Raw genomic sequence first — 16,278 nt, 5'->3', positions numbered from 1 at the left:
CATATTCACCTTCACATGATGACTCATTTGCTTTCACAGTTGTTAGAAGTCACCTCAGGTTTTCTATGCACAGTTACTGTACATTTTGTACCCTTAAAACCCTCAAAGGATGACCATGGCAAAGCAGGGATTAAAAATGTTTGATGGATGACACCCTTCCTCTTCACAGAAAACATTTTTTCTACTTTATATTAGGAGAGTCAGACAAAATTACATCTCTAAATGCCCCAGACAATGCCCTTTGTTACCATGAATCACACCAGCTACATAAGGCAGGCAGCACAGCATGAAAACAGATCCTCACGACACATCTGAACAACTGTGCCTCCACTCACTTGGACTCCAAAAAACTATTTAATGTAGTATAGATATCATGTACAAAAGACATGCACACATACATACAGTTAATTTGAAATATAAACTAATATAAGCATACTCCATTTTTTAACTATAGAAAAATTCTTCAGGTTTTTATTTTCTTGACTCATTCTGCTTCTTGAAAAAGAGTTGATAACTGAATCTTTTTAGTTTACTAAAAATGATCTTTTATAGCAAATATAGATGCCCACACACTGTCCCTCAAGAAATAAGTATATAATCGGATTAGAAGATATTTCAGATTTGGACAACTCTAATTAAATTACTTCTAACTTTTTCTGGCCTCTGTGGATCAATCTCTTCTTGACCTTCACAGTCTGTCAATATAAGCAAAAGCAAAGCAAAAAAAGTCTTCTATCTGAAAAAAAGGATGTTTTTTCTTATTAAAAAAAAGCCTCTAGTTGTCTGGATTTCTTTGGAACTTCACCTCATCATGCTTAACTTTAGCTTAAAAAACCCACACCTACTTTTTTTTACATTGACTTTATTCTGTGGTACAATCCCTGTGTAAAGAAATTTCTTGTGAAATCTGGTTTTCTTTTGCATACATCATTTACCATCTTTCAAGGTAAGGAATTTAAATGTATGCTGATACCTTTATCATCTTGACAGTTTAAGGATAAAAGTTCTCTCCAACGTGATGAAGAAACGACTTTTTCCCTTAAATGTATAAAGTAGAAGACATTTTCTTTAAATCTCTTAGAAGATTAAATGACACATAATATTTTGCATAACATTTAGGAAATCTTTTACTTAAGAAACCCAGAGTCGATGTCTTTGAGTTCCTATTCTGATCCTTTGCATCTACATAGTGTAATGGTAATCTGATCGTGCATCTCTTCACTTGCCACAGTAATGAATGAGGACATACTCTGCTGGAACTCTGTCCTTTTGATGTAAATGATGTGCCTCAAGAGTAGCCAATTTAAGGGGTCTGGAGGTAGGACTGCATATTTAGTTCCTTGGCTCCTGCTGTGACTATGTGTGCTTAAATTTTTCAATTTTAGCATTTACATAGAAACAAAAGTAAATTAAAAGTTTTTTAAAATTAACTTTATTTTATGAATTTAATTTAGTTACAGTGATGCCAGTATGCATTAAAGTGAATGTTGCTGCTATGAAACCACACAGCCAGAATCAAAACAATTCTTGGTCAACAATGTACAACCACTATATCAAATTTAATCTTGGAGTAAGCACAAGCCATCTCAATTAGAGATGTGACATTCTGCCTGTCTCAAGGCTAATTTTTTCCCACCAATTTTTGTGCAATGTAATGAGTGTATCTGGAAGAAAAATGCATTCTCATGCCTTTATCCCATGTATAGAAATGATTAATCATAGTCTTCTATGTTAGTGTTGAGGGTAGTGCATTGGCCTTGAATGACCGTGGTTCAGAAGGATGACCCATCTTCCAAACTTGAGAAGTATTCATTTTGTTGCATTTAAGGATGTACAAAATATTCTTTTGGACTGATAAAAAATATTCATGGTTCTTTGAAGTTTTGAAACTTCACTGAAAACGAAAATTACTTTTTTGGTAAAAAACAAAAAGACATTTGTAAACATCTTTCTCTTTTTTACTGCTCTGAAAGATGAAGTTTGACTGTAAAAATGAGATTTTCCACTGAAGTTCAGAGTCAGAACATTTATTATTAATTTTTTTTTCCTACATTTGTAACTTGTTGGAGAAAAAAATCTTTAGTTGCTAGGAGAAATGTTACTGTCTTTCCATCACAAAATGAAAAATGGCAAATCAGGCAAACTTGAGGTTTGTCTTTTGCAACAGAGACTTCACAAAGACATATAACTTGGAAAAATAAAAGATAAATAAATCATTCCTTTACTTCTCTTGTTCACACTTTTCTTCTTCCCTGAATGCTAGTCTACACTTAGCTGTAGACAAGCTGTCTTTTTTCTCCAAATATTTTTTCTTCTTTTCTAGTCTCTTCTTTCTCACCAGGCAACTGAAAACAACTTTACTTGTTGCCCTGAGGGAATGCAGCCATTTCACATAAAATTACCCAGGGAATCTCCAGATGGAATGAAAGGGACATTTCCTAAAATACCAAGTGAACACTTTCTCTTCTGGTGAGCTGAGAAAAGAGTGAGTTCCTGATCAGTTCCAAAACTCATCCAGGTACAGTATGATAGATATTGGGTTCATGAAGCCTCAGATGCCTTCCAAACTACTTACTCCTTAAACTTCTCACTTCCTTTTTCTCTTAAATGATCACTATTGTTGTAAAATCTAACTACACACCTACACCATCCTTTTGCTGTCTGCACCATGACTAATGAGGAACAATTCCTCATGAAGCTTCTGTTCTTCCTAATTTTAATCTAAGCAGGGTTAACACAAAAGGGGGTTTTCAGCAGTGACCATAATGACTGCTGAATTAACCCCCATGGGCCAATTGGTTGCAGCACAACTTTGCAGCCCATGTGGGCTGGGGCTCTCCTGCAAGCTGTCTCCTGGGCAGCCCTGCTAACAAGCCACATAGCAGTCTGGGAATGTCACCAAATGCCTTTTCCTTTGTTTCAAAGACCCAATTGGTAAAGTATTCTCCATAAAATAATAGTAAACAGTGATGTGGGAGTAGTGGGGAAAATCCGCTATAAAACTTCCATTAGTTAATGAAAGTGGCTGTCACAATCATGTGAAAAGTTCAAGGAGACAATCTTGTTAAACAGCCATTTTGCATAGAGAAATTTATATTGCTATAGACCTTTTCAAATAACTTTGAGGTTTCCCAGAACAATTTATGAATGCTGAGCTTTGAAAGAAGGAAGATCAATTCAGCCACAAAATAAAGTTGGCTAGCAATGGACATTTAGTCCCAGCTCAGACACTCTATTTTCATTTATAACATACTTCTATACTGCTCAGTAGGAATTTTTCTCTGCTGAAGAGCTCCACAAGCTTCAACTTCATTTTGTATTGGAAGTTGTTTTAAAACATCTCTGCAATCACATTAAATGCTCAAGCATCAACACAAGAGTTGCTAACACTGATGACAAATGACTCTTAAATGAATAGCACCAAGGCTGACGGCCTCACCATCACTGTGTTTTCATTGGTATCGCCCTCTGAACCTGTCAAATCTGTCCTTGTCTTGGGGCAACCAGTCTTATGAGGTTAACATTCTTACTTAGGACTGAAATTCTTGACCTACACAGACACAAAAACTGCAGACTTCAAAGAAGAAGGACAAAAACCAGAGTTTTAATCTTTTTTTTCCAGCCAGTCATCTCCCATGCATCTAAATTTAAGTTACTCTTTAAAAGCATCCAGCCAAACCAGCCCAATTCAATTAACAAAATGTTAACCCAAACACCCAAACACAGGTCCCCTTAAAGTTTTGATTCAGACAGTATTTACCACGTAGCGGGCAAACGTGGCTCTGAAATACAGGGTGAGGGTAACCAGTTGCTCTTATGGCAGTTTTGTAATAAACACACCCTCAAACCAGCCCACGTGTGGTTCCTGTTTTAGGTACAGCTTGATTCTACTGTTACACATCTGTACCAGTGGTAGCTGTAATGTCTGTCTGGTCTCTGGTCCCCTCCTCTTCCTGCATCCAAGGGTCTCTGGTACCTGCCTTTCTGGGGGTCCCTGCTGCACTGTCAGGATTGCTTTCTCCTACATTGGTCCTGTTCACATTTCAAACACCTTTCATCACAGAGATATATTCAGGTAACTGTGGTCTTTTGATTCAGTTGCCTAAACCATGCACTCTCAAAGCTGCATTGGCTGGTTATTGCTGTGTGCCTGCTGCTGGGACAGCATTGGGAATGCTTGGGTCTTGCCTCACCAGATACTGACCTTTTGATAATTGTTTGCAAATAACATTGCTGTAATATGCAAAAGTTTTAATATTATAATGGTACCTAGAAGATTCCCAACCTATACTGCTAAAAATACAGCAAGTGGATGAAATAAGATATGCAGCAGTTTAGATGCTGTGGAACTGCAAAATATATAGTCCTATAAAAATCTTGCTATTGTTTCAAATTGTAATGCCCATGTTTTAACATTTTCCTGGATTTATTGAAGTTTCCCTTAATTTTGCTGGAATTCTATTGCTGAATATTTCATTATAGATGTAGGTATAAGGTTTTTTCATAATTTTTTCCATCCATTGGCTCAGTTGGAGTAGTTTTAAATGAGCTTAAAGCCAGTGTGTTATTTTCAATTACAACAATGGCAAGTGTGAAAGTTTTATTATGCACTTGAAGCCATCTGACTGAGAGAACAGAGTACCAAACATCTTTGGATAAAGTTTGGTTTTCAATTACAAAGTGTGATCTAACTGCCAAGATACCACATGACAAAGTACATAAAGTGAGTGTTTTTTCCAGACTGAAAAAGATAACTTTTGCATTGAGTGATTCTTCATGGTGATGGATATTTGCTGTTATTCTCCTGAAGCAAGAGAACAATTGTTGGACATTTCTAAAGCTACTTGATTAGTTCCTAGAAAATGAAAGAATCTTTCTACTAAATTAGAACATGCTTGCACATACAGATTTCTAGTATTTTCATTATCAGTATATCTCCACAGTTAAAGAATTTATGGCCTCTACCATTGCTTAGTGTTTCTTGAGACAAAGGCCTTTAACTTACACTTATTTATTTTAAAATATTCCCAGTATAACACTACAGAAACTGTCTTTGATCACAAATGTAATGTTGTAAAGCTTCCTGTAATGGTGTGCAGCCTTCTGAAATAGAACATACTGAAGACAACTTTTTTTCATTTTTACTCTTTTTAAATTTTGGAAAATTTTCTTTTGTAACAAGGTTTGCATACCAGATCATCACACAGGCCAGGTAACAATCCAGATAGATTTTAATGCAATGTATATAACACTTGAAACTAATGAAAAGTAGATATTGGAAAGAGCATGGGCCCACTTTGTAACGTCCTAGAATGTGTAAACTTCCATTTTCTCATATAGGTGCTTTCATAACGGCCATGCCCATCAAAGATGAATGAAAATACATTAGGTAAGTTTGTGAAATCTATACTATTTATGCCCCACTCACTACCCACACAATTCTCAATAAAGTACTTAGGTATCTGTCTTTCCATCACACTCATCTAGTTTTTAATCCATTGTCTGCATGGATTTAACCCAAAATATGTTCCAGCTGATAACTCAAAAATTTGTGTTCAAAGGAACATTTAAGTTGATTAGTGCAAAATGCAAGTATTTAAATTTGAAAAACCTTTCAGTTATTCATGGTGGCTTCAAACATGTAGGCTATTCTCCATGGATTTCACATATGTCTGAGAATAACAATTAACCACTTAATTCCTCTCTTTATTCCTTTCCTGTTTCTTTTTGCCATCGCATGCTTTTGTCTGCAGTATCTTTTAGGACCAGGCTAATACTTTCACCCTGTTTGCTGGATACACAGCTGCATCCATTACAGTCTTATCCATGATTCTACTCACCTGTGAAATCTCTTAGACCTCCTTTAGACATTGATTAGAGAAGGCTACCACTTAAATAATTTTGCACCCCTCCCCCACACTTATTAACTTGTTAGGATTTTAACTCTCACATTGTTCTTATAAAATTTCTTCAGCTCTTCACATAATATCTACAAAATTCTCCAATTTCATGGTTACTGGATTTACTGAGCTTAGTTGTCTCTTCAGCCTGCTTCAGTGCTTCTTGTACGGCTAGTGTGAAACCCTCTTTATAAATATTCACCAATATTCCCAGTAACTAAACCCTGGCTCTGGTACCCAATATTTTTTGTGTGTGTGTGTGTATCCATTGGTAATTTTAATTTGATCTTTATTATGCAGGGTGAAAAAAATGTACCAACAATTTACCAGCGCCTTAAATGAACTGTCAAACCTGTCAAGTTCCCTTCCTTAATACGCTTTTATCTTTTGGGTTACTTTGCAATTTTGAGTAAGTAAAGCCCAGCTAAAATTTTTTGGGGCTGGTTGATCAATTAAAGATTGATCTTCACTGTTTAGCTCTGGATATTTCTCCAGTGCTACTACTCAACTTGTACAGTTTTCCTATTTAAGAATCCTATGTCCTTTTTTGGTTGTTCTAACATGATCACTGTCCAATTCTGCTGCAATAGTGACTTGTTAATTTGTCCTTGATTTGAAAATTAATTCGGTGATCACTAGTTTTGCTATTTCTTTTTTTTTTTAATGTTTTAATGTTACTAATTTGCATACTCTTGTTAATGAAGAAAATGTGTGATATTCTTGTGGATTCACAACAAGTTCTATGAAATTTGGGTCATACTAGATATCTCTATTCAAGTTGTTATTCCTCACTTGTACAGCTGTTGCAACATCTATTTTTTATGCTTATGCTTTTAAGTTGGTATTTAAAAAAATATTTTCAGGCTTTCATATTTCCTGGTAACACAGCATGTGATCACATTTCTCCTCTGATTCTGCTTTTTATCTTCCAGCACAACTTGAAAGTGGCCTTGGCATCACTTAATTTTGGTTTAGCTTTTGCTTCCTCTTACAAGGATTAGTTATTCATTATTATGGCATGTTCCTTTTTCTAGAAACTTCAGTATTACTGCTGCTCAGAGTCCTTTTCTGCTACATTGTCTGCATTCATTTTTTTTCTACCTCCTTTTTCAATTCCCATTGTTCACCTTCTTGTCTTTGATTCTAATTATTTTTTATGCTTCTTTTGTTTAATATTCGTCTTCTTTGTTCTACATTGTTGGGGATCTTTTATCCTTCTTTTTTTGCCAACTTGTCTGTGGTTTTATTTTCAGTGTCTTCTACCTCTGGTTCCTTCTCCTGTACACTGTGATGTCCAAATGTTTCATCTTTTGAACACATTGTAACTGAAATTCTCATTTCATATCAACACTTAGACATCAAGAACTTATGGTGAATTTTCTAATGACCCATGGAAAGCATCCTATGTTTGTGTGTGGGGACCCCATTGTGAGATCCATGTTTCTAGTTGAGAATTCATTTTCCTGATTCCTACAGATGATAAGACAAATCCTGTAATCATTTCAATCCATGACTCTATTTTTGCTGTTATGGGTCTGTTACAGAATCTGGTACTGATTCCTGATTTCACAGGATGTGTGGATACCTAAAACTGTTAGTAGCCGATGGTGAAGGTGAAAATACAAATGTTTCAGTAGGGTGCTTGGGATGTGGGCTGAATTGCAGCTAGATCACACAAGCAAGATAGAGGATGTTTCCCTCCTCATGTCATATTTTCAGTATTGCTTGGTTTCCTAGATTGTCTGCATCCTCCATCAATTGCTGCAAGCAGGGTTAAGCCAGGCCCCAAGAGCAGTTGATCAGGTAAGTCATACATATTCAGGCATAAGCCCAGTTATGTTTATGGTAGTGAGGCAGTAATACCCTAGTACCAAACACTGCCATGCCACTACCACAGCATTAGGACAGGGCTGAGGAGAGGGTCTGAGCCATAATCACTCACCTGATTCTGCACACCTGATTCTGAAGTACAGCATAAACACAAAAAATTGGTTTTGTTGTTGTTGTATTGAGAAATCTTAAGGATACTCTACCTGTGCTATCCTTAAGGGCATCCACACATCTGTTTTAATCACCATCCCCGTGTCTGTCTGCTGGGTCTCTGCCCCACCTTCCTGTAGTTCCAGGGTCCTTCCTCCTCAGTTTTGTGGTTCTTTCTGTTGCATACACTCTTATCCTAGAGCCACTGGTAGTTTTCTCTGTCTGACCATGGTGTTACAAAGCACATATGTATGTGCATATGCAATGCTTCCTTGACTTGTCATTGATATCTAATTCTGGTAATGTTATTACTACAGATTTGGATTTGGTTCTTTTCAGGTTGTAACACCCAGAAGAGTAAGCACAGAATATTTACACTAAAAATGAACAGTGTGGAACTGTGACAGATGGGCATTAATCTGTCATCAATTACATCGGACACAGAACAGAACAAAGTTGGGAAGCTGTAAGAAAATATGAACCCTTTCTTTTTTAAAGTAAAAATGAACTGGACACAGACTGAAACCTCTAATCAGAATAAGTAGGCTGTAAATCCTGATTTTTTTAAAGGGAGGGTCCTGATGCAGATGTGGAAGCCAGCTCTAAAGAAAAGGCTTTATCCTTTCTCAGAGTCCTGTGACACAGAAGAAAAAATCCAGGATCAAAAGTTCCCCATGTAACTGTGAGAGTGTTGCTAACATTTTCAGAGACCTTTTCTGTAACTGCATTTTAGGGGTGAGATAATGGAGGCAGAAAAAATTCATACTAAAGAACATGACTGCACTTACAAAAGAATGTGAGGGGGCAGTTAACCAATAGCATCTGTACCAGTGGTTATGGTAGTGCTGGGGTGTCTTTGTGGCCAATACACCAAACATAAATTAAGAAGCTGGACTGTAAGGCACTCTCTGTTCTTGCAGATTTTCTCTCACAGGGTTAATGTTTGCACTGTGTGAGTTGGGTGCAACCACAGTTTACTTTATTTTACTTTCCTTTTCCTGTGTTATTCATAGTAAATATTGTATTTTGATAGTGTTTGAGGCTTATGAATGTCATAATAGAATTGTCTGTACATATAGACATATAAAACATATAAAATTTTCCCAAGTGTTTTGAATGATGTTGTGTTTCTACCACTTGCCTAGCACTTATTGCTCAGAGAAACACAGAGTGAGATTTACCCAGCCTAGGATACTTGGCTGTGAGGTCTGGGAGTTGGCAGGTGAATGCAGTGGGTCCTGAGCTCAGAGGAGAGCTGAACTTAGCAGGTTATAAACGGATAAAACTGCATTTTGTCACATATGTAAAACATATGATTCATACCTGCAATTACCTGGATAGATGCTTGCACTGATTTATCCCATGCAATTGTTTTTTATCATATAAATTCAGGACTATCCTTACATTTAACTGATAATTGTTTATAGACTCACTGTAAAACTCTACCATTATTGTAGACAGAAGGAACTCCAGGGTAATTATCAGTTCACATAAAAACATAAACAGATGCCCCATAGCAACATATATTTTATTGCTGAGAATGTAGATTTTATAAAAATATCCAGAGACAGTGCTGTGAGTAAGCAAGGCTTGTGTGACTTGCATTCCAGATGCCCTCATGATACAGGCACTGCATCTGATTTTCAACAATGTTCAAGTTTCCACTGAATTTGCAGGGAGATTTGGAAACCTGGAGAATCTGGACTTTCAGAAACTCAGTCTGCTTCTTTTGTGGATCAAAAAGTGGCACCATTTTTACCAGAGGAAAAGCTCCTCTGGGTGAGGCTGTTATTGCTGGGCACGTTGGGTGCAGCATTTGGAGCGGTGCTGAGCCCCGGCTGGTCGCACAGCAGAGAAGCAGAGCTGCTTCCCTCAGGCATGGAACAACACTAATGTAATTATGCAGCTTTTAGGACTTGAGCTAATATTTCCAGCAGAAATCAGAGCTGTGTTATACCAGATTGGCCAGTGCTAACCCAAGGATCTCTTTGTGAGAGAGGACAGTCTTTTTTGATGGATACAGGGATATCTTGTTTGTACCAACACCTGATGCTAAGCAATTATGTTACTGACATTGATGCTATCAGCAGATATCACTGCAAGTGTTAAACGTAGGACAGAAATCTCTCTTTTTAAATAAAAAATAGGATTAGATTGAAATTAACTCCATTATATGATTCTGAAAGGTAAGGCTGGAGGCATATTGCTTGCTAGGCCTGAGTCAGTAAGAACTAACTTTGCAGGATTACCTGTGCAAGAAGGGTACCTATTTACCTGTTAAAATCATCATCAGAGACAGAGGGAAGGAACAAATCCCTGATGGGTAGAATAACTTTCTGAAAATATTAGTTCTGCTTTTTTTTTTTTTTGTCATGAATGTATCCTCATACAACTTGATCCACTGAAAAGAAAAAAATAAAGGAACATCTTTCATGAGTAACACAGCAAGACAGAGTCATGTAGCACAGGTTAGCACAGCTAATTTCAGAGTCATCAAACTGAACAAAGCCTCTTTACTAAGCTTGAACTATCAAACTAATTTTGTTGTTGGCTTTGTACCTTAATATCCCAATTATTAATTTATTTCTGGGGGATTCTTTTCAGATACTGTCTGAGATATTTTGTGCAATGCTTCCACTGCACCACGAAGGGTTTGCCAGGTCAAGCAACACATACATTTTCCTGTCAAACAAAGAGATGTGTCCATCTGTTCAACCTTTAAAGGCATACTCTGTCTGGTCTTTACCTGACTAATACTTCAGGCCTTGGAAACATTTTGGAGATAAGGAGTTAAATAAGAAGTGGACTGTTTTTTCACCAGGACCTCACAGTCTGAACAGGCCTTCTGCTTCAGGTCACTTCTATTCTGCTCATGCCTGCATAGATAGAGTGCATCTCCATCTGTCCTTGCCAAGCTGGAAGTAGCACACTATTTTGCCCTACTTTCTAAGCAACAACTTTTTGGCTACTATTTAGCCACAGTAAATCTTTGTAGTGATAGGCAGGATCCTGGTGCATAGGACTTTTTACAAATTCCATGTACAGGTGATGCCTGTATCTCCAGTAATTTTATCTAACTGGTAAGTGGCAGTGACAATGTAGTAATGCAAAAGCCACTTACATTTATATAACATCTTTCAATCTCAGAGCTGTAGAATTGTAGCATTACAAAGCAGTGTGAAGTTTTCATTTAGTCTGTCCCTGCCCAAAGACCACATTGATTATATTTGCCATTCTTGGCAGGTGTCTTATCCTTTAAACATTCCAGTGAAAAACATTATCCTCAAGAAATCTGTTGCACTTTCCTGTTTGTGTATCACTAGAACACTGTTTATGCACGTGTTCAGTCTCCTTTTCTCTTTCACCTGGAGGCTGTTATTGTGTGGCACCACAAATTTCTCTGCTTTAGGCTGTACATTCCCTGTTCTGTCAATCTTTCCTGATAGCTCCTCTGATTGTTTTTGTTCCTCTCCTGAGGGCTTCCACACAAAGTCCACAGGTGGTTTTTGGAGTTTAGTAGCCAAAACTAGTAGAAATATTTCTTCTAAATCCCTGTCAGTGTTGAAGAGAAGTGACAGCTTACTTAGTATATCCTATAGGCCACATTCCTGCTTACAAATTCCCATCCTAGCAAAATGCCTACAGTTTGGAGAGATGACTCCAAATGTAGTAATATGGAGCATTCACTAAATCCAGCTGCAGCTATGTGATGCATAACAACATTGTGGTTTTTGTTTTAAAGTTATGTTGTTAAATATCTTGTCCAGTTGTTACACAGTGAATCAATACCAACAGCATCCCAAGAGTTTTGCTTCTTATTACCTAAAGGTAGATTTACATCACACTACACATGACAAGCTTGGTCATTATTAATTCTTCAGCACCCTTCAGTTGTACAACTTGTTCTCCTGCAGTCAGTGAGATTCTTCACACAGAGGATGACTAAAGGAGGGAGCCAAAGGATTAACACAATTTAGGTTTGAATCGATACCTACCTATGTGAAAACTGAGAAAGAAAAAATGCTAAAATCAAGCAGTGGTGGCAAAATATGCAGTATTTTCTTTATGATGTGCTGATATCTCTCCTCTGTAACTGAAAATTGAGAATTTAATGTGCAGTGTCTGACTGAAGCTTTCAAAGACCTTGAACTCTACTGCCATTGGGTTTTTATGCAATTTGAGTCTCTAAGCCAACACAGAGGTCCTCGCCTTAACCAGAGGCTTGGTGGTTATTGATAAAATGTTAGGAGAGAGCAGACATTAATTATCTGTGTTCATAATTCAAATTCATTCTTTAAACACTGCAGCATCTTGTCATTAAAAATATAGATGCTGAATGATTGGAGCCTAGACCCCCACAGAACTCATCAGCAGATTCCACGGTAGCTATTCCCTTTGGAATCAATTAAAAATATCTTCTACAAATCCATTTCTTCTTATCCACATTTAAAAGGAATGCACAAACAGTGTATTAGGAAAAAAGGCTTTAACATCAATTATATCAAATTAGGTAAAGACTCTCCAATAAATTGCTGACCTTGACAGTCTATGAACATACTTAACTGAAACCTTGACTTGGTATATTCAAAATATTCGTGGTGTAAATGAAAATAATTTTAATGGGTTTGCCATTAAGACTTCCACTCTTGTAGGAATGAAAAATGGATTTAATATTGAAATCACTCCTTCAGACCCACTCTTTATGCCATATTTAGAGATGACTACAAGCAAATGTCTGATTTTGCAAGTGCTTGAACATTCCAGCATCCTAATTTCTGTGACTAATGGAACTCAAAGGTTATTTGTTTGCCTGGATGTTTATGGTCTTATGTCTGTTCAGACCGAGGTCATCAGGACTATTCTGGGCCTTTTCTGCTTTAACTAAGTTGCAATTGTATCTGAATGTAAGCGATCAATGAAATAATGATACTTTACTACTTTTTGCTTGAGAGACTACAAATTATTTTTCCCTTGCAAGTGGCAATATTTGCCATTAACTGGAAGACGTGCACAAAGGCCCCTCTTCTGAGACAACTGAGGAATGGAGCAATGCCCTGGCAGCAATCAGCTTCGGCTCAGGCCTCTGTGCATCCTCAGCACAAACAGGGTGAGATGTGGCCGCATTGGTCCTTTGTCCTACCCTGCAGACATTAAGGAACTGTGTTTGGGGCCAGCTGAAATAGTTTCCCTCACTGGCTTCAGTTTCAAGACAGTGACTCCAAGTTCAGGTACTGTCCCCCCAAAGCATGTCTGATTTCTGTAGAACTGTCCTGACTTTATGGACTTGAAATCCAGGCCCTCAGGGAAGCCTGCTCCAAAAAGAACAAAGTTCATCTTTGTTAGGTAATTAGACTATGGAGCATAAAATTGAATAGATTATTCCCATAAATAAAGAATTGATTTTAACAAGAAATGGATATTATGGCAAAAAAGATAAATGGAGAATTATATTGTAGCAAAATTGTATGCTGAAAGCTGTGTTGAAGCTCCAGCATATTTGTCTCATTAGTACAATGCATCTGAATAGTTGCTAACCTTACACACATTTGTGGAACTATTGAAAAAAAAAGTGAAAAAACGTTTTCAAGAAAAAAAATGTACTCTACACCTGATAATTCCATCCATTCATTAAATCAAGACTTAGGATTAATATCAGAGCTTAATATACTTTGAACTAGGAAAAAGCCCTTCAGTACAAAAACTCCAAACATATTTTCTCTTAAAAGATGAAAAAAAATCCCCCAACCCTGTTGATACTCTCCTATTCAGAGTTCTCTTGGAACAGACATGCTACTCCCTTGCTGCCACTTTTCCTCCTCTCTGCTGAAGACATTTCTTCATGTCTACGCTCAGGATAAGGAAAATGACCTGCAAGCAGAGACACGGAAGACTCGTTCATGGGAAAATCTGCAAAAGGATCTCTAAAGAGCAGTGAGACTTAAATATATTTATGCCACAACATTTTGGTCAGTTTTGTCAACATCTGAACTGTGGATGCCAGCTCAGGGCACCTGGGAATGCTTTCAGTACTTCTGCCCACAGCCCAGGGCAAAATCATTGATGATCAGATATATCCATTTCACAGCTTCCACACCTGTGTGTGCTTGGATTTCTGCTTGATTGCTGGGTCTTTCTAAGCCCTGTGTGTGGCTGCATGAGTTCAGAGCAGAGACTTGTGGTAATGCAATGAACTGGACAGTGAAAAGAAGACTGTTGTTTCTCAGAGCTGTGCTAAAAGGCTTCTGTATCTGGCAAAGTGTAGAAACTGGTGTGATAAGATATTACACAGAGTTGCTGCTCACCAGAGCAGAGTGGGAAATCAGGAGATTGAGGCCTTTGGTTAAATTTTATCACTGATCCTCACCTTTATATTTTCTACTCCTTAAACTATGAAGTGAAAAGACACAAAATACTTTTAGACCTGGATTGGGATTGAGTGGTAAAAAAAATATATGTATCAGGAGGCAAGAAGATATATGAAGTGTTCTAATATTTATAAATATGCTACCCAGAAAATAGTGTTTGTGATAGAAATACAAATTAATATTTTTTATATCTTCCCATGCTTTGATGATCATTCAGATATTAAATATCATACACTATTCTCACACAACCAAATGTATAACAACTTTTTTTTTCGTCAAAATAATTACCTTTTTCATATTACTTTCCAGTACTTATGTTTCTTATTATTTTCTTTGCTATTGAATGTCAAGAAAAAATGGCACTCACATTCAGTTCTCTATACAAAGTCAATAAAAAATTGTGTATGCACAACAAGGGAAATCAGAATGTTGTAACTGTCTTCATTGCAGTTGTTTTGATGCAGATATTAAAAATAAAAAATAGCATAGGCACCCTGTACTTCCCATTGAGATATTTTTCATGGAGAGTTTAACCTGTCTAAACAAAGGCATCCATTTGAGACACCATCTGGGTATCCAGGACAGATGTAATAGCCAGAAAACCAAAATCTGCAGATACTTACACCCTCTTGGAGTGACAACTGGAAACTGGGCAGTACACCCCAGGGTAAACTCCTTTCACATGTGTGCTTTAAAACTGAGGTATTTTTACTCTGAAAATCTTTATAGGAAGGATAATAAATACAGTTCACATGTAACACTTCACATGAGAAAGACACCTCCAATCCTTCAAAGACTCTTACCGTATATTTCTTCTGTAAGACAGAAACATACATCAATTAACAACACCTGAAATATGGATCCAAACCAAGGTCTCACAAAATGTGTTGTTAACACATACTGGTAGTGTATTTCCATTGCATCAATTGTTTTAGTGATAAATAACCCTCACAAAGTGGAAGGACTTGTTGACAGACAAAAGCACCATCTAAAAATGGGCTATTTAGACTTGCAAATGACAGAACTTAATTATTCCAAAATAACATTTCCCTGTTAAACTATGATCATTAAATCCATCATCCTTCAGTTTATATGCATGAAACATTTATCATGTCTTCTACAAACAGGAGTCAGTCATCTCAATATAGATTTTTGGACCATTCATTTCATCATGGCATTTCATCGAAAGCCCAGGATTTCATTTATTTTCAGCAACAGAGATAAAGTGTTTGTAAACGATGTGATAAGACCATAAAGAAAAGTGAAGTGAAATTCTGCTCCATACAAAGATGATAAATACAATACCTACTTTGAACACTGGGATTATTGTGTGAGAAAAATGAGATATTGGAAGTCGGTAGCTATGTTTAAGATAAGAAGTTTTTTGCCTGTGAATTTTTCATTAAAGTCAGGGGCAAATAAAGAATTATCTGAATGATTCAATTTTTTTTTTTAAATGGCCATTACAGACCTTAAACTAAAAAAAAAAAACCCTAACAAACATAGAACAACTGGAACTAAAAGGAAGCAATTTCTGTGGGCCTTTAATTCTTGTGTTGTGAAATTACTAAAGGGAAGTTTTTCAGATTCAAAAAAACCCATTTCTATTCCATTAACATGTGCTCTGGTGAGATGTGTGATTTTCAATGTTCATTCTAGACAACCAAGACAGATTCCCTTTTTCCAAACTATATCTAATCTCTGTGCTTCTGGGAGTTTCCAGCAGAAGCCTGAGCTTTCAGTTCAAAACCTTATTTGGGCAGTTTGCTGACACACACATTTGGGACATTTGTAAGAGCATTTAATCTGTACCTCTTGGCATTTTGGCTTCACCTTTGCATGAGTTCATTTTGGCAGGGTTTATTTCTTTCACTGCCCCCACCCCTTTCCTGTCTCTCTCTTTTTGGCAGAGTGGCAGCTTCACTCCAAGTCACTGCACCCAAGCCTCTTTGAATGATTGTTTTTACTTTTGCAATGCAATCTAAATCATAACTACCATAATGAGAATGTGCTTGCATAATTCCTGTGGGACT

This window comes from Melozone crissalis, unplaced genomic scaffold, assembly GCF_028551555.1.
Source record: "Melozone crissalis strain CALT ecotype California unplaced genomic scaffold, PUWL_Pcris_2 ptg000016l_1, whole genome shotgun sequence".
NCBI classification, from domain to species: Eukaryota; Metazoa; Chordata; class Aves; order Passeriformes; family Passerellidae; genus Melozone; species Melozone crissalis.
Note: the sequence above shows the minus strand (reverse complement) of the source record.